General features: G+C 37.3%; 1 long non-coding RNA gene across 1 annotated transcript in view; it reads right to left on the bottom strand.

Annotated features, from left to right (window-relative positions):
• LOC146511699 (uncharacterized) overlaps window positions 1–16,321 on the bottom strand; it is a 30,200-nt gene extending 13,879 nt beyond the window's left edge. Inside the window, exons 1-2 of the long non-coding RNA XR_014876164.1 lie at window positions 16,104–16,321; window positions 1–15,741 (exon numbers count right to left, since the gene is read on the bottom strand). The exon at window positions 1–15,741 is cut by the window's left edge and continues 13,879 nt beyond it. This is a non-coding gene — a long non-coding RNA (uncharacterized LOC146511699). The remainder of the gene's footprint in view (window positions 15,742–16,103) is intronic.
• Between the last annotated feature and the right edge of the window lie 3,444 nt (window positions 16,322–19,765).

The following is a 19,765-nucleotide window of genomic DNA, read 5'->3' on the forward strand; positions in this document are numbered from 1 at the left end:
GAAAACCTGCTGTAAGAGGAAATATATCAGAGGTGTCGCTTTAATGAAACTACATGAGACCTCTGAGTCATAAAACAGCTTTAAATTGCTAAAATCAAACATTTTCCTTTGCAGGAAAAATGACATTTGCTTTCAACTTGTTTTCCATCTGGTGACTGATATCTTTTCCTTAAATGGCCTTGGGCCATTTTTTTGTACCCTTCTTTTCAATCACAAAATGCTGACTACCACACCGCTTGCAGCAGTGATTTCCTACTACTCTTTTCCACACCTGCATCCCGTTGCTGGAACATTCACTGTATGTTGGTTCATGGTCCTTTCCCTCTTTCTCGTGACCAAACACAAGCTAGCAAACAAGGACAGAGATACACAAGAGTTTTCAAATTCCCAAACTTTTCATGCTTTCATTTAGACAAACACGCAAAGGCTCCTGATAACCTAGTTAAGGGCTGCATCTCAGACTTCAATACTACTTTACTTCATACATACAAGATGTATATAAATACTATCAAAGACTTACACTTCTCTTTCCACATACATGGCTTACTTGGCTTTTGTAGCTCAGTCCTGCATGTGTCTATGTAAACATCTAATTTACCTGGTACATGATGATCTTAGACAGCCTCCTGTACCCTGCTTTGATTCACAGGAATTATTCATATTGTATGAATTTGTTTGGTGATTATTATGGAAATAAGCGGGTTGAGAAGACAGTTGGAAGACAAAAAAAAATCCCAGATAAAGCGCTCAGGACAGACCTTATTAATATTAAACACTGCTACCTGCAGAGATGAAGTTATTAATTATAATATCATGTTTTATGTAAAAATGTAAGAATTGTTTTGCTGTAATTGTCACCTTTCCAAAAAGTTGATACAAAACAAACTTCATATTGTGTCACAGGCCTAAATGCATTTCCCCCCCTGATTTTGACTAAAAAAACAAAATAGACCATGAAATGTTTAAAAATGATCAGATTTCATGAGCAGGTAGTCAAAATATATTGCTGTCAATCCAAAATGTTTGTTTATTAACTCTCACACACATTTATAATTCAGTTTGATTTCAAGCCAATTTTATTTATATAGCGCCAAAACACAACATCAGTCACCCCAAGATGCTTTGTATTATTGTGAGGTCAACATTACAGTATATATAGAGAAAAACCCAACAATCATATAACCCCCTATGAGCAAGCGCTTTGGTGACAGTGGAAAGGAAAAACTCCCTTTTAACAGGAAGAAACCTTCCAAGAGAACCAGGCTCAGGGAGGAGCCACCATCTCAACTGGTTGGGATGAGAGGAGGAAGACAGGACAAAAGACTTGCTGTGGATAATTAGATAGTAGTTAGACATGCAGTCACACCTGGGAAAGGTCCCCTACCCCAACTCCAGGTAAGTGGTAAAGAAAATGTCTCTTTGAATGGATCGATGGATGTCCATTGATGGTGTTTTTTTTTTATTTTTAAAGGGAGAACAGCGTGTATTCACAGACTAATGCTTCTCCATTAGATCACTTCACCTATTTTATAATAATAATAATAATAATATAATCTATAATAAAAAGTATCTTCGGGTTTTGTAACACAGAAGAAATCTTTTAAGGTGAATCAAAAATACTGCAATATAGCGTATGAGGAGGGAGGAGGTCAGGGTAGCTGGAGGACGAACAAAAGCTTTAGCACTTTAAACCCACAGTTAATGGTGCGTATATTGTACTTGAGGTAAGTTGTTTCTTCACACCAGTGGTCACTTTTTCAGTGGACAATGAACTAGACCTTTCTGCCAAAGTCTTGTGTTTTCATTGCAAACTTAGTCCAATTTGTTCCAGTCATGTAGGCTCCTTTCAAGACCTAAATGGTAAATGGGCTGCATTCATGTTGTGCTTTTATTCAGTGTTCTCTTCAGTTATACCTGCCATTCACCTATTTAGACATAGACAAAGGTCTATGGGAGACGGCACTGGGATGACCATCTGCACTGTCTTTGCTGTGTTTTACTTCAAGGACACTAACACATGGATGGGAAGAACATGAATCACTAATTAGTTACTGATAGACTCTTAAATCTCTTAAGACTATGTAACTATAATAAATGCTATCATAACAAAACTTGACTTTAAGGGATCCATTTCCACTTCCACAAGCTGTGAAAATAAAATGTAACGTTACATTTAATCCTCACTCAGTTACACTAATACTGAATTCTCACTGCATAGTCAGGCAGCAGCAGAAGCAGTGGGCATTAGCGTCAACCATCAGCTTGCAGCATTAGTAGCAGTTCATGCCCACGAATCTCATGAGGCGTTCCGGAAATCAGCTGGGACACACTCTTTAAACTATCTTATAAATAACACTGATTCCCCTTTGGCTTTCATTAAATGGAGGTTGTGAAGTCTGTGCTCCAAAGCAGTGAAAATTATCCATTCTGAATTCAGTCACTAACTTCATTACATGTGCAACATGTACCTTTATTACCCGTCATTTATTCTCCGACAGTGCGGCTGAGTGTGTGCAGCTTTTTCATCTTCCCGTTCCTGTTAGAGATCCAAACTAATGACCACAGTCTAACCACTAGTCATGTCTCGGTGTGAGTCCAAGTCAAAGAGGGTCTATTGTTTTACACCCACTTAGACCAGAGGTTCAGGAGCAAGGTTTAAATGACTCAGGCGTTCTGAGATACTGAGGTGTGCTAGACAACCTACAGCCAGTTGTACTGTGTCGAGAGGCTGCAAGGTTATGCCTCCTTCAGTTCAAATCTTAAATTGGAAGCTCACCATAATCAGTTTGATTGTTCAATAATTCATCTGTCACTGCATGAAATAGTCACTTTGGGAGGAGGTTGATGAGGGGAACCAGGCTGCACTAAATCCCCTTAGAATAATTATGCATGGTACAAAACACATAAAAGCAGTAGAATAAAAAAAAATCTCCATATTACATTTTAATAAGACTTTATACTGTTCTTTTTTTTAATTCATTATTTATCAAGAAGCTCCAAATGTTCTTTTTGGCTTCAGGGGGACCTCAGGTTTATAATAGGGGAGATCAAGAAATGTCTGTATGATGTGAACATCTTAATGAGCAAAGAAACTAAGCAATGAGGAGTATAGCAGAATGTAAATGGCTATTAGTGAGGTTTGACCCTTGTTAACACTGCCATGACAAATATTTAAGCTAATTATAAACCCAGCTGAGAGTTAAGTACTTGATTAATTAACTGCAAACACCAACGCATGACATTTACCGTGTGAAGTTTAGACAGCTTTTACTTTAGTATTAAAACTATAGACAGTGTAACTGATAATGATACTGCCAAAATTAGACTAAAATACTAACCTAAGTAACTGTGTAACCAGTAATATTAAAAGTTCTAAATGGCACCAACATGACAACTACAGCGATGTTTATTTTAGTAATGGAGTAGATTAAGTGTTGGCACACACAGAGGTGATTCCAATAGGAAATTATACTTTTGTACTAGGTTAGAAACATGTTTATATCTGTGGGGTTGTCACACATCGCTCTCAATTAAAATCAGTTTTATTCATATAGGACCAAATCACAGCAACATCTGCCTCATGACACTTTATATTGTAAGGTAAAGACCCCACAAAAGCACCAAGACAATTCTAACAATGAAACAGATCCTGACGAGCAACTAATTGGTGACAGTGGAAAGGAAAAACTCCCTTTTAACAGGAAGAAACGTTCAGGAGTGGCATGTAACTAATATTTAATAAGGAGAGATCACTTTGAAGAACTGAATGTGATTTATTGAGATCGAAAAATGTATTTGCCTCCGATGACAGTGGCTACACTGATTAGTAACATTATGATACATTAGAGAATGCAATGAGGAATTCTTCTACCTTGTTGTATTGAAACTATTGTTCTCCAACCATGTCATACACACTCTTTCTCCTCTTTCATTTCTATCAATTGTTGATATCAACTTTAAACTCAGCGTCCTGGCTGTGCACTCCAATCATCGTGTTTAGGAAATTTCATCTGTGCTGTAGCTGTGTTTAACTTCTGCCAACTGTGGTTGACATAACCAGTTTACACAATGACACATGTCACACTTTAGGACTTTACCAAAGGCTCATTCATTAAATAAATAGATATAGAAAATTGGATTTGGTGTTTGATTTTATTCAGAAAAGCTAACATTTGAGTTTTTTTAATGACTCTGTTGGCTTTGTTGGAGGAACTGACACATCTGTTTTGGCTTAATATTAAGCCCTTTCTCAAACTGATTTTAATACAAATCATTTCATTACAATTTTCTTCTGTGTATTCTTTTTTTTTTTCAACAACAATTGAATCACTAAGATGCTCGACTCAAAAGTAAGACTTTACTTGAAACTGAATTTAAGTACACATATATCAGTCCATACGCTCCTTAAGAAGAAGGTAGGTACCATTGCCACAAGGAGAACCAGCTTCTTAAACACAAAGATGCTGAGATGCACTGGCTTAGGAGATGGTGAACAGACAGGATGCTTTTCATTATGTAACGTATGCTTACTCACGTTCTCTCTCTTCCTACGACCCAGAAATAATTTTTCCTTGAATGACTGAGGATCTTCTAATCACTTAAACACACCTCAAGGAGACAAAAGAGTAAAAGTAGAAGAGGATCCTAAACGAGCTGAGTGAGGAAACACAAGAGCACATCTTTTATCAAGTGGCATGACAAATAAATGCCACATCCATATTCATATTGTGCAAAACTGGAACTGTCCAGTTCTCATCTATTCCTTGCACATCTTTCTCATGTTGCAACGTAACACATGGCCGATGGGGGAAATGTAGTAAAGTAGGGCACAGGTGATTCTATTTAGGAAGAAACACATGAGGGCAGGAAATGAAGTCCTCTGCAATGTGACCAAAGCTGAGAGTTTCCTCGCTATGTGCTGACGGAAATGTAGTTACATTTCCCAGGAGGTGCATGTCAGGCTACGTGGAAGCATCATTGACACATCAGTCTTCACATCTATTCCAAAATTCTGGTTAAACCAACCAACTCTGTGTATAAACTTAAACTAGGAGTTAATTAAAAGAGTTGATTAGAGTTGGTTCAATAAATAAGTTCTGTATATTCACCCTCAATTAGGCTTATGTGTGGGCAATGGAAAAAAAACCCCATCTACATTAGAGCTCCAATGCATGATCATTTTACATGGCAACAGGTAACTAAAGAGCACAGCCTCTATTTTAATCCAGTGGACTGAGAAACACGAACGCACATCAGTGTAGACCAGGCAATTTGTCTTTAAAAAACAGCACACAGGAAATGAGTCATTTTAACCAGCATTATCTGATCCATCATCTTTTAGTGAACTTGAATATGCTTTAGTAGAAGAAACAAAAACAACTGCAAATGAAACAGAGGACACAGAAGGTAGTCAAATGTTGATAGAAGATTCCTTTAAAGTTTCTGTCAAAAAGAAAAAAGTGTCACTAGCACTCAAATTGAAAATGATGTCACAGATAAAATAGAGATGGAAAGCTCAGGAAAGAATCAAACAGAATCTGATAGTTATAGAGGATGAAGGTGAAGAGGAAGTCTGGACTGAAGATAAACTGGCCAGTTCAACCTATAGATCTTCTGTTAAACAGCAGAAGAAAAGTTATAACCCCATTTTCTGAAGGTCAGGAAGAACAGGAAAAATGTACAAATATAGGATTTCTTTCCAGACAAGAAATTCTTTCTGTTGTATGTGAGATCACTGTTGAGCGATAGTGTCCTGGCATTTTAACACTGCTTTATTATTAGATGCAAACTTTAAGACAGCTTTGAGATTTTTCTGGAGAGTGTTTAAATCTAGGAAAGATGATTTTCTGTCTTTATGGCAGTGGTGGGATTGTGGCAAAACTGAAATCAAACAATTTTGTCAGCAGTACACTGTCACCGTCTCTTTGGTTTTAGCCAAATCAATGAGAAATTTGGAGACTGAAATAGTGGAGCTGCAGGTGTCTGCAAATTCCACAGGAAATTGAGGTTGGTTTGAGAACCTTAAATCTGAATAAGCCTTGTTGGCTTAAAAGAGGCGGTGCTTTTTTGCCCAAAGAAGAAGGTGGACAAGGACAAGTTCACCGAGAGAGCAGAACTGCAGCTTTCAGATTGCAGTTTATTCAGAAGTACTTGATGGGAGGGGAAGTGGGAGGGGAACGCTAGTTTCTGGAAAACAGTAACTAGCGTTATTTTAAGATTAGTAGGAGAGTTGGAAATGGATGCTTCAGTGTTTTTATTAAGACGTAATTTACTGGTTTGAAATCAAGCTGCATTATGAGGAGTATTCTGGACTTTTGGCATAAAAGATTAGCTTTAGTCAAAAAGGAGATGCTCTGAGATTATAGTTGTGGATCAGAGATTCCTGATGAATGAGATCCTTTTCCAAGAATGGGATTGAATATTGAGTTTACAGGCTTGATAGGACCCCTGCTCATGAATCAAAAAGACTCAGATTTTCACGTGCTGATTGGAAAACTGTTGCATAAAATGTCTGCTCAAGGGTTAAATAAAAGGCAGTTGAGTGGAAGGACAGATATTGTGTGAGGAGACAAGTTAAAAGTCAAGGAATGTCAAAAACCTATATGGAGGGTCTTTTATAAACCCTTGCTGAATAAGAGGTCAGGTAATGTACAATGGAGGATTTTGCATAGGGGCATTGCTGTTAATAGTTTTGTGCCAAAGGTTAAAAAAGATGCAAGTGAATGATGTCCCTTTTATCCAGAGATAGAAACAATTTTTTATATGTTTCTTGAATGTAAATGGCTTGAACCAGAAAAGCTAATATAAATATTGCAGGCAAAGGTGGTGATACAACATTTATTTTTAGTTTTTATTGCACTGATTTAGGTTTAAGGGGTCACTTCTATCATAAGTTTTTTATAATTTAACATGATTCTGCAAAATTGGGGTGTAACATGTTGACTCTAATCTTTGATAGACAGTTGCAGCGAAATTTGTGTATCTCTGATTGCAGCTAGAGTAGGGACACCGGGAGGAGATCCAGTGTGTACTTTCCATAGGTAAGGTGGGCAGTCCTTAGCTTTCAGGGGAGAAAGCTGGTGTTATGTAGCTACAGTATTTTCATTTTAGAAATCATTACTTAATTCCAGAAGGTCACCAAGTTTTCCTTAAATCCAGTTTCTGGAACAGGGTTCACAATGTAGAAATGACCCTGATTTAACATCAACTGTTTAATTTCTGTTGCCATGTTTTCATTTGCAAAATTATTAAAATGCCTCTGTTTTTCTGTATAAGCATATTTTCAACTTTTAATAAAGGTCAGTGATTGCAGGTTATTTTGGTTTTAACCTTGTTTGTCTGCAGAGTATGCCCTGTGTAATTACTGGTTCATTCCAAACACCCAGCTTGTTTTTAAGGGTAATTAGTCTCAGTGCTGTTAAATAACATATTGATGGACTGTGTTGATACAGCATGTTCTCACACATTTTTTGTGTCTAGAATGATGAACTGTCCCTAAAAATGAAAATAAACAGTTTTTGTTTTGAGTTTGGTAACTTGACACCTTTTTATGAAACAAACATCTGAAACCATTCCAGTTTTAGCACTTCGCTGCTTTAAATGACATTCGTCCACGTAGACCTATTTGCAAATCTGAGTGTCTTTGAAAACCCCACCTGGTGAAGTAAACACTGAATCAGTGGCATTTATTAGCATACAAATTACCACCTGTGAATCTGTTCAGGTTGGAATTCCCAAATGTTCAGTCCCAACAATACGACTACATTGATTCAAACAACTTACATTTAATCTTGCTAAAAAGAAACGTTTGCATTCGTTTCACATACATGCAAAACCAAAAAGGATAAACACACAGTAACACATTTACCTTGAAGAATTGTTATTTCAAATGAAACAGAAGAAAACATGAAAAATAAATAAATAAATAAATAAAAAGGTTAATGTTAATTGTTTTGTGGTTAAAAACTGGTTCCATAAAGTCATCTAAATGTGTGTGAGGTCCATTACTTACCTCTTGATTTACGGCTGTTTTGTTTTCTGATTATTTCTAGATTTCACTGATACTGTTTCATTCATATTCAGGTCCTCACCGAGCTTTTGCAGCACAGATCTGAGACATTGCCACAAAGTTACAAAGAAAGGACTCAAAAATATTTCAGCCACGGGCATTGCTCTTATTTGTGTTTTTGTGTTTCTGAATTATTCATTGATTTTAAATTATTCATTGATTTTATACCTGTATAAATCCAGATATTTGTAAAATAAAATAGGTGTTGGATTGGGTTGAATTTGCATAGAATAAAAAACACTTAATATTAACCTATGGTTACGTTTGCATGCCCTTGATACACTGAATCATACATGAAGAATCAGGTTCACATGTGTTGACATCTAAATGTACCTGTACCCACTGAGTAATTTTCTTTCTTGTTTAGAGGTCAAAAAGATGACTAAATGTTACAAAACCATCAGTGCTTAAATTGATCTTGTTTCAAAAGCTCAATAGAAAAATGTCTATTTTTCTTTTTAATATGAATTATGTTTATAGTATTAAAAATAAACAAACATGCATATCTATGCACATCCACTGGCCACTTTGTTAGGTGCAGCTTTTGATCTACTACCTACTGAATTCCAAAACAAGCATCAGAACATCAGAACACTAACAGCTTTAAGTTAAGCTGTTAGTGCCACATGAACTGGAGCAAATATTTCAGAAACCACTGATCGACAGAGATTTTCTCACATAAAAGTAGGCCCTCAAAAAAGATAATATGACGTTTGTTGGTAGAGTGCTTCAAGCTGAATTCAAAAGTAACCCAAACGACTACTTGTTGGATCCAAGGAATGCAGAAGAGCACCTCTGAACACACGTCATCTTAAATCTTGAAGCAGATGAACTACAGCAGCAGAAGACCACACTGGTTTCCACTCTCGTCAGTGAAGAACAGGAAAGCGAGGCTACAGTTCATGTGGACTACCCAAACTGGACAACAGAAGAGTGCTAAATGTTGCCTGGTCTTGTGAGTCTTGAGTTCTGCTGCCACATTTGGATGGTGGTGTCAGAATTTGGCCTAAACAACATGAAAGAATGGATCTATCCTGCCCTGTATCAACAGTACAGATTGCTGCTGATAGTTTTGGAGATATTGTCTTGGCACAGCTTGGTAAATGGACTTCTTATATATCTTATACACCTTTCTACTCTCCCAGAGCATTCAAAGCACTTTATAGAAAATGCAATTCACACTTTTTTCTATGCTTTAGTGCTTTTTATCTAACGTTGACACGCATTCATACTCTGATGGATGCATCAGAAAGCAACTTGGGGTTAGTATCTTGCCCAAGGGTATTTAGCCTGCAGACTGGAACAGCCAGGGATCTAACCTTTTAAACATTATATGGCCCACTCTCTCTCCTGAACTGTAACAGTTTGGGTACCAACTGGGCATTGTTTAAAAACCACAGCCTACCAGAGTATAGTTCTTAATCAGCCTGTTCCTTTTTGACAACAACATACTGTCTGATGGCTATCTGCAGTAAGATGATGTGTGAAAGGTAGAAAGGTTTCCCCTGGCAGATTTCATGATCCAGGAAAACAGCATTTGTATTCAACAAAACGAAAAAGATTTCTTATATATTTAACTGCTCATGTTAATAAAAAAGTAAACAAAGAACTTTTTTGAATAAAAGAGAAAACTTTTTTTGTGTAAAAGTGAACGACAAAGAAACTTTTCAGGTAACATGGTAATCTTCTCAAACTCAAAATTCTAAAATAACATATATGTGCATAAATGTAGACGGGTTTCTGTATGTTGAAAGCAAAAGAACCAGGGTCATGCAGTTTAACCGAATCAATATCTCTCCTTCTCTTGGGATAATAAATGTATTGGTTGGGTGATGCACTCAATACTAATATGAATGGAGTTGGCTCAATAGACGTAAAATCAATTGGTCCCTCAAATCAATACCCTATCGGTGATGGAAGAATGCACGTATACTCAAAAATCCTGGGAATGTGATTGGGTTTATTCTTATTCAAGATAATTTATGAAAAGCAAAGTGGCAGATTACATAACACAACTTTTCTGAGACTAATCACAAATACCTCAGTGTATTCTCTATTCTACAAATCCTTAAAGTTCTTCTTGTATCTGTGTGCTCAGAAAGTGAAATGAAAGGACATTTTCTCATTTTGAATTTATATAGTCAAGACACCTCGCTTTCTCCAGCCTCATTTTAAATAATGCTCTCAGACTTCATTTTAATCTCAAGATCTATCTCAACAGTGTGCTTATGTTTGATTAATAAACCACTCTGACCATAAAAAAAAAACATATTTGAGCAGCAAATAACTCATTTACTAGTGATATAAATCTTAAACAAGCTTAAATTCAAAACATCTGCCTTGTGATTTCTCCCCAAATATACTATTGAAGATTGATTGAAGAATAGCCAGGCACCACTAGTGTTCCTTTCATGATGCTAAGATTAAAGCAATTGCAGAGCAGACTGAAGCAAGACCAACACTATTTTAGGTATTTATAGACTAAATAGCAGGTCTACAAAGTCAAACATGCATCATGGGATTGTGTCGTCCCTGAAGAATGAGGTGGGCAAGAAAGATAAAAGTTCAGTTTCAAAATTAAATCCCAAGCTACAATATAACTCCTTCATAATGGGCAGCAAAATCTAATAATTTGTTTAGACTTTGCGTGGATACGTAGCTGTTTCCATGCCAAAGAAACTACAGTTTGTATTGGTTGTAAGTTAGTTTTTTTCAATTAGATGTCAGATGTAAATACAAAGACCTAGGGATGGGATAATAATAGTGTAATCCTGTCAGTGTAAGCAAGGTGCTTGCCCAGTGAACTCTGACAACTGACATCAAAATCAAAGTGCAAGCATTCTCTCACCTTTTATCAATTTGTGATGTCACCATTTGGTCTGTGGACCACTGTTTTAAAGGATGGAGTTAAGCTTTTTTTCAGTCATCATCTTCATTTTTTTCAAATTTGACATGATCATAATTGTATAAGGTAATTAGTGATGATTAGTTAACAACCAACGCTACTTCTGAGCAGCGAGCTTGGTAAGCAATGTGCGTTGATAACTGACATTAAATTGGGATTCAAAAATAAAAAGAAGTGAAGGTATCCAAGAAACTGAACAGCGAACTTCTTAGAATAGCAAGGACAAAACAGCACCCACCTGTCACTGAAATTGGCACACCTAAGAATAATTTAATGATTGAGTAAAAGAGCAAACATTTTTATTCACTTTCATGTCATTTATACTTCATATCTCAGCTCTCACAGTGGGCACCTGTTTTGTACTGTCAGTCAATCCCTCCAGACTTTAGCCTACCTCCTTGTTAAACCACAATAGTCTGTTTTTTCCCCTCCGTATCAAAATATGTCAAAATATCTACACATCAAATACTAGAATTGAAGTATTAAAGGCACCTGACAGATTTTCATCTTGTCCAGCCTTGGCCAAAAGCGTTGTTGGCTGTCAAATCAGCCACCTTAAATCGAAACAGACTAGACAGATAAAGGTTTGTTAGATTCGCCTCCTCTTTTTGTATTCCTCTACACTCACAGTACAAAGCTGTGTTTTTACATATGTCTCATTTATAGCATTTTCATCATCAAGGCAGTTTTAAGAGGTCATAGGAGCACCTATGTAGGACCTAGTTACATTTTCCTCCACATGTTTTAAATGGAGGAAAAGAACAAATGAAGCCACTCAGTTTTTTCTTATGTGTTGTTATGGCGACTCCCATCTATTAGCTCCCCACTCTCATTATCACACAGATGCACCAGGGGGATGAATCAATGCAGTTACGCAATATAAAATCATGAAGATAAGATTTTAAATAAATACATACTGGATACACTGAGTAATCATCACATGATGCTTTTCTTTTTAACTGGAGAGTGTTTTGTACTTTCTGAGCTGATGTGGGTCCTTGTATGGAAGGCTGATTACAGTCATAGAATGTTAATTTCACTGTCCACTCTTTTTTGTAGGATTAGGAATTACAAATCATTTTTTTCTATTTCTGTTGAACAATTACGGTTTTCATTTTCAAGGACGCCACGCATTTTTAACACTTCAATTTAGTGCATTAATTGAGCTTAACAGAGGAAACCTGATGTGGAAATAAATTCCAGCATTATTTGCTGTGACTGGTGATGGCAAGAGGAGAGTCAACATGGACTAATTTGATGCAAGCAGCTCTGTGCACAAATCCCCAGGAGGCCTGGATGATAAGGACTGACAGAGCCACTAAGAGCCTGAGGCGAAGCAGTTCTAAAGGCCACACGGATGGAGAAAATGAAGGGGGTGGATGGGAATAAAAGAGTATTATCTACTTGTAATCAAATGTGAAGAATGATTTAACAGTAAAAAAGAAATCTACACTGAAAATTCTGCCGTTATCTGCTGACTCACAGTATGGAGTGTGTACATGATGCACGGGAGGCAACCGGTGATGCTCTCTGGGTGAATTACTCTCTCAAGCATCGTAAAATACAGCTGAAACCTGGACTCTGCTTCTCACTGCAGTCTACGGTTAACCAGAGAAATGGAGCATTACTCTAGCTACCTGAGAAATAGGTTTGGTGAATTTTGAAAAGTTTCTTTAGAACATAATAGAATGCAAATTGATGAAAACACAGGGAATTTATGGATTAAATGACAACTGCTTAACTCCACAACTGTGTTTATCACTGTAGGTGTGATCTCAACAGTACAAAGGACTAGCATGCAGTCCAGGCAGGTGGGAGCATTTTAGGCTGATTGATTTAAAATCAAAGGAAAAGCAGATGCTTACAGGCAGATTGTTGGTGCAGGTAAAAGAACCCATCAGAAGGCTTTACAAGCTGAAACTGTAAAGGCTTTGTGTGCTCTCACAATCAGCTTTCTGTGCCAACTTTCATGTGTTCGTCCTCAAAGACAAATCACATGCTACTCATAAACTGAAACTTTGGTTTTAGCCACAGATTCTATGACAAATAGTGTCCTTGATTTTGTCTGTATCCGTTAAACTGTCTCTCCCTTGAAATACTGTTTTTCCATCTAAAAAGCTGAAATCAGTATTTAAAATATGCACACCCCATTGTTTCTATTGTTATTCAGCCATTTTTGAACACAGCACCTGAGTGTTCTCCCTGGTTAATCTCTTGTATCCTGGCTGTGACACTTAGATGGCAAATGTCCAAAGCTATGTCTACATAGAAAGCAAAGCGTGAGTACTACATTAGCATACCAGCAGCAGCAAAAGCAACAGTCCTCGGTGAGTCTACACAGGAAGCATTCAAGCACACAATAACTATAATTACACGGCTACAAAACAAGAAAATAGCATTAACAGTTTGTGTTGGGAAACTCATTCAAGGTGCAAGGCTAATGGAAAATTGCCAAATGCTGAAAATGTCAGAGATTCTGTATGTTTACATGTGAGATAATAAAAAATTATCTATTCTGAGGTCAGATTTATAGTTGTCTATATATTTAGCATTCTGTTATTACTTGGATTATATTTGTTTGCCTGTTTTTCTTTCAGACATATGCACAGGACGTCTAAAATGTCCACCAAAAAGAAATGGGAGAAGCATAAATCACAGGAGAGTGTGGTTTTTGTCACATTGGAGAAGATTGTATCTTGCACTTTGCTTTGCTCTGTTTGGATAGTTTAGGAAAAGATTGCAGTTCAAGTAAAAGCACTGGTTTGTAAAGTTTCCACTTGTCAGTATGACAGTGTTTTTGTTGGTGATGGCCAGGAAGAGGTAGATGGGCATTTCTGGTTAGACTGCTGAGGGAATAGGAAAAAACCCATAAAGCAATATAAACATCGACTAATAGTCAATTTGTGTGCCTTCATAGAGCATTGTGAAGGCTTACCTGTTACACCTGCCTTAGGAAAATGATCTCAAACATAGGCTGTGTACATATTTGTGGTGCCATGGGAATGAGAACAGACTGGAACATCAAGCCCAGTGGCGTGTCTAGAAAATTTTTGTTGGGGGGGCCAGGTAGGGGCACAGATTTGGAGAAGGGTGGCAGATGTAATTGGCAGATAATGTTAAAAATAAATCTACCAACCATTAAGCATAATTCAATAACCCTATAAACCCTATAACTGAATGCGCTTTTAACTCTTATTAGAATGAGATTTTAACCACTACGGTGCAAAGTTTTTAGATACTGCGTTGATAAAGTACAAGAGATACAATCAGTGCCTTGTCAGTGTTTATTCAGCATTCAAGGACAGCAATATTTGCATAGTATTTTTACTGACATGTAGTGCACATATGTTTTGGGCAAAAACATTTTTGAATATTAAAATACGAACATTTTTAGCCGATGCCAATGCAAAACTTTATCTGCCTATTAAAAAAAGAAGATAATCTTCTCACAAACTGGTGTTTGATTTTGAAACAGGAAAAAAGTGGGGAAACAAATGAAAAGACTAACATTTGAATGAAACCTGAAAGCAATGATGATGAAATACAGTCAGCTGGCATGGGGACACTGCCAGTATTAACCTGCAGGGCTGGACTGGGACAAAAAAATTGGGCATTTTGACTAGAGACCGGCCCACCAGGTATTAAAGCCATAAAGCCTTTGAATGAAAACAAATGCTGTTGTGACAGCGATGTACAATGTCTTTTTGGTATATGTATGATTTCTATACATTTTTTGTCAGATAAAAACTTTGTTCGCAAGATTCAGATAATTATTTAATAAAAGCTAGATATTTTAAATGAGAATAAGAAAGAAAAGTATTTCTTTGTCCCCCCCCCTCTCCCTGTTAATGCTCTACCTGGCCCCCTGGCATAACTTTGCTAGACCCGCCCCTGCACAGTTACCAGCTGTCAGCTACTTAGAAAAGGATCCTGGTGTTATTTGTCTCTCAGAACCTGTTTCTCAATCACCTGTTCAGCTCTGATGATTCAGTAAGGACATCTCCTGGTTTCATCTGCATGTTTCCCTCTCACCACATATCCAAACCGATATCATGACCAGCAGCTTTTACAGCTGTGGCTCCAGCCAACATCAGCTGATACTAGAAATAGTAAATAATATTAAATAAATTCTAACAACAGCTGATCAAGCTTAAACGTGCTGCTGTTGTTTACCACAACGTCTGCTGGTTTCCTCTTTCTGGCGCAAAGTGGGCGATAAATAAACAAGAGAGAAAAGCTGATCATTGATCAGTTTCATGATTGAAGTAGGAACAGGAGAGAGAGGGGAGAGAATGAGAGAAGAAGAGGCAGCTGCAGCGTAAAGACACAGAATAACTCCAGCTTTGTGTCTTTTTTTCATTATAGCGAAAGTACGGGACAAACTGAGTCTCTTCTCAGCTCAATACGAAACACGTAATAGTTTCTCTGAATGAGGGACCATTCCATTTTTGAGGAGCCGTTGGCAACTCTACTAACTAACCTTATGACTAAAATAAAGTTAACTATCAGTAACATCAAAGCACCCACCCAGCTGTACAGAAACTCCATCATGCTAGCTAGTACGCAATACGAATTACTGTAACGGACTGTAAAAAGTCAGCACAACGAAAATAAACTCCACCTAAACTTGGTTTATATCTGACCCAGATGGACTGCAGGTCATAACTTCTTACCTGAAGTTCAGTTCACCTGACACTCGGACCGGCGGCCGCCTCGGGTCTCTCCTCCTGCTTCCCCTTCCCTCATCCACCGCTGGCCTCTGTGGAAGCTCTGCCATAGCCACCACCAAACAACTGAGTTATTTTTACAGCATCTGGCCAATCCACCACCTCTCACTGTTCATGCCATTACAAAAAAAAAAAAAAAAAAAGTCATTAGCCCACCGGGCAAATGCCCTTTACGCCCGATGGCCAGCCCAGCTATGTTAACCTGCAACCAAATCTGCAGCTCCATACAGCTATGTTATGACTTGGATTATATGTTATAACTCATAACTCTTATGCTAGCTCCCCCCAGTAGCCTACTGTCTGAAATATTCGACGGTTGCAATAATTCTTTAAGTGTTAATTTTTCATTGGTATTTTAATTTCACCGAAGTTTACTAAACTCAACAAACTTAATATTACTTACAGGGACGTTTATTCTCTCCTCATTTTCTTTCGCCGAAAAATTGTTTTCTGCGGTGCCGACCGTCTTTAGTGCTTGGCTCTCCTACCTTTGCTAACGTCATGCTCATAGTGCAGAAGCCGATGCTGCATTCACTTACACTCGGATATCTGAGCTTCACTATGAAAACATAATCGTACATTTGATATTTGATTGAGTTTTATTATTTTAGCTTCCCCCCTCCCCCAAGCAGACCCGCTGTACACGCCACTGATCAAGCCAAAAATATACAGCATTGGAAGCAACAATTACCTGCATACAAATATTACAGTGTTTCTGAAGCAATATCTCAGAGGACAGTGCTGCTCTTTGCCCAACTTTAATGAGAAGTCTGTTCATTTTTCAGTCAACCATCTGTTTTCTTCCTGTGTCACGAGCACTAAAGTCTTTCAGGGCCAAATGCACGGATGGAAAATTTTGTCTTGTTGCGCAACATGGAATAAATCAACCACTTAACAATTTAAGTAAAAACCCTTCCTGTCTTTGCTGAATGTTCCAATGCACAAAGCCTGAGGATACACATCATGTAAACTATTTTAAGACACCAAAATACAATAACGGCTTCTTATTTTATTTAATAAGAAGAATGTATTAAAAAATTCTTTTTTTCCCTGTTTTTTAATTTTTCTTTGAGTTTTTTTTATTATAGCAACACTGAAAGACAAAATGCAAAATATATTTTTTAGTAAAAGGAAAGCAGAAACTTCATTTTGCTCATCCAGAACAAAACAAAGGTAATTCCAATCTAGCCTCAAACGACTTTGTAAAAACAAGTGTTCTTCTTAAAATTGTAAGAACAGGTGTCCTTAATCTCAAGAGCTGCTTAAAGTCAAGCTGAATGGAGAAACATCTTTATGAAGGCTGTAAGCAAGTCATCAATGAAGCTCTGTGTTCTCATATCTGTCTGCACTTATCAGCTCTTCCTGCTGTTCTGTTTTTTTGCTTACCCATAAATCTGTAACATCAATCCAGTAATCTTCTTGCTGCTCTTTGTCTGTTCTGTTTAAAAGTTACTGTTATTCTGTCATTGAGAAGGGATGTTTCAATGATTCTTAAAATGGCAAGGGTTGGTGAGAGGTTTAGGATTGGAAATCAGAACTTCTGTTACAATGAAAAATGAAATAAAAGCTCTTGAAATGTGGTTAAAAACTCATTGGGCCATGCTGATTTAAATGTGCAGAGACCTTCAGCTAATAAAATTGTATTAAGAGATGTCGCTGCCCCATAATAATATGGCCGATTCAAGATTTAATACTGAGTTAACTGAGCTAATATAATATAATCTGGTTACAACAGTAAATATGTTTAATTTTACTGAGTGGTAGAAATAAATCCCAATGTCTCACATATCCTTTGTTCAGAGTTTGCAAAGTAAATGAGCTTGGCAATGGTAGGCAGGAGACCAAACCACTGTGAGATACGTGAGGGGGAGACTAAACCAGCAATGCCAAATATAAGTCCCGGGGGCACAACAGGATTCCCGCTGGAAGGCTTTGGAAAACTTCCTTTTGAGAAGGACCTCCCCTATGACCACTCATGCTAAACCAATGAAATTAAGTAATATTTAACCAATTAAATGACAGAAAAGTACATGATTTTCAACATCTATAGAAATGTTGGTAAAAAAAATAGGACAGCCTGCTCCTTAAGCATGAAGAAACCACAGGAGGAGGAGCGTCCCAAACAGAATCTAATTCTCTGTACTTCCAGTGACCTTTTAATAGTTATAGTTTGTTAGTCAGCTGCAGGCGGTGTAAACACTTCAGTTCCAATTACGCTGGGTCTTTTAGATAGTCAGCACCAATCTGAGCTCCTCATCTAACTCTAATATCTGATAATTATATTCATGAACTTGTTTTTTCAATTAGTACTCACTGCTTGTATCCACAGGTGAGGGCAGGAACAGTGATTAGTAAATCCTTTGGGCTTAGATGTCTTTTCACCTCAACAGACTGGTACACCATTGTTTTCAGCGCAGATGCTGCATCAATCTGTCTTTCAATCTGCTGCTCCACACCTGAACATGACAAGATACTCAAACCTCCTCTTGGGACATTTCATTCCCAATCTGAAGCTGTCAATTTCCCTTATGGCCTCGGATTTTGAGGTTCTCATTCCTACCCTGGAAACTTGTAAGTCACTTACAAACCACTCTAGCTGAAGTTGGAAATCAGCACCAACAGGAAGACATTAACTGCAAAATGGCCAGTCCTTGAGTCCAATCCTCACGAGTAAAAAACGAAACACCAGTATGTGAGAGTGAAGAGGAGAGAGATGAGCTATTTTCTGCTACTTTATTCCAACTTCATGTAACAGCCTGTTGTGATCTAATGAGTCACATGTGCTAAGTGCAATAAAGAAGTTATTAAAAGAAGATATTAATAGTAAAAGAGTAAAAGTAAAAGAGTGACATTTAAATAATCTACTTATATGAGAATTATGCTATGAATCTCAGTGCTGTTTTTATATCTGAATGTTGTTTAGACACACAAAATTGTAACACAAGACATAGAGAACTGTTTTTAAATTTATGTGCTTTTTATGTTTTTTTAACACGTGCTCTAAAAAAATCAACATCTCTGTGTGTCCATGGTATTGGATTTGTGACGACAATGATCCATATGCATTACTTAACGTTGGGATAGCACACCCACTGTGAAAAATATGCTTTTTCTAAACCTCCCCCCCACACACACATACACAAAATCAATATTTGCCAGGATATGCTGAGGCTGGTGGTCTGGCATAAATGTAAAATAGAGGCAAATGATGCGTCACCCATATGTATGTATATGAATATATGTGTTCATATATATATATATATATATATATATATATATATATATATACGGATATGTATATGGAATACCAATGTGTTTCTCAGAAGCATTAAACAGATTCATCCCCTCCCTGCATTTTCATCCCTTTAGCAACTTTTGGACGAATGATGTTTCCTTATCGGTGCTTCATAAAAGCACAGGGAACAACCCTGATATCTTGCAGATTGAATATTTTCTTTGAAATAAATTAATCAGGCCCGTCCTAAACCTCTGTTATGATTTAATTAAACCTGGTATGAAATCCATTTGTAACACTGATTCTCCCCAAGCAATATTCAGCAGCTGTTTGGAATGTGGCCCAAGGCTGCAAACTGAATCACAGAAGAGTTATTTTTCAGAGTTATAAAGGTTTTGTTTACCTCGGTTTAAATTATTCAAGATAATCGAGAAAACAACCCTGTGGGAACTTCTGTTGCACACCAACTTTTGCTTCTTGACTGTGCAACCTCTCTGCTTCTTGCAGAGACGACGGGTGTATGTGGGCCTGAAATAAATGCGTTTGTAAATGTCTTTCCTCTTCATTTAAGTTGTTTTTTCAAGAAAAAGTTAATTACCTCATCTTTGCGTAGAGGTTAAAGTCTGCACTGCAGAGAAATGCTGATAAAGAGACTTGTGGCTGAGGTGGCATTATGATTTATTGAAGCTCCTCTGCAGCAGTGATTCACACAGTGGTCAAGCAAACACCTTCATTGGCACGCATGAATCAAATTCCAGGCGAAGCTTTGGCCAGAAAATTACACGGCTGCTTTTACGTTTTTTTTCTTCTTTTTTCATGTGCATATAAAT

This window comes from Neolamprologus multifasciatus, chromosome 9 (genome assembly GCF_963576455.1).
Source record: "Neolamprologus multifasciatus chromosome 9, fNeoMul1.2, whole genome shotgun sequence".
In the NCBI taxonomy this organism is placed as follows: domain Eukaryota; kingdom Metazoa; phylum Chordata; class Actinopteri; order Cichliformes; family Cichlidae; genus Neolamprologus; species Neolamprologus multifasciatus.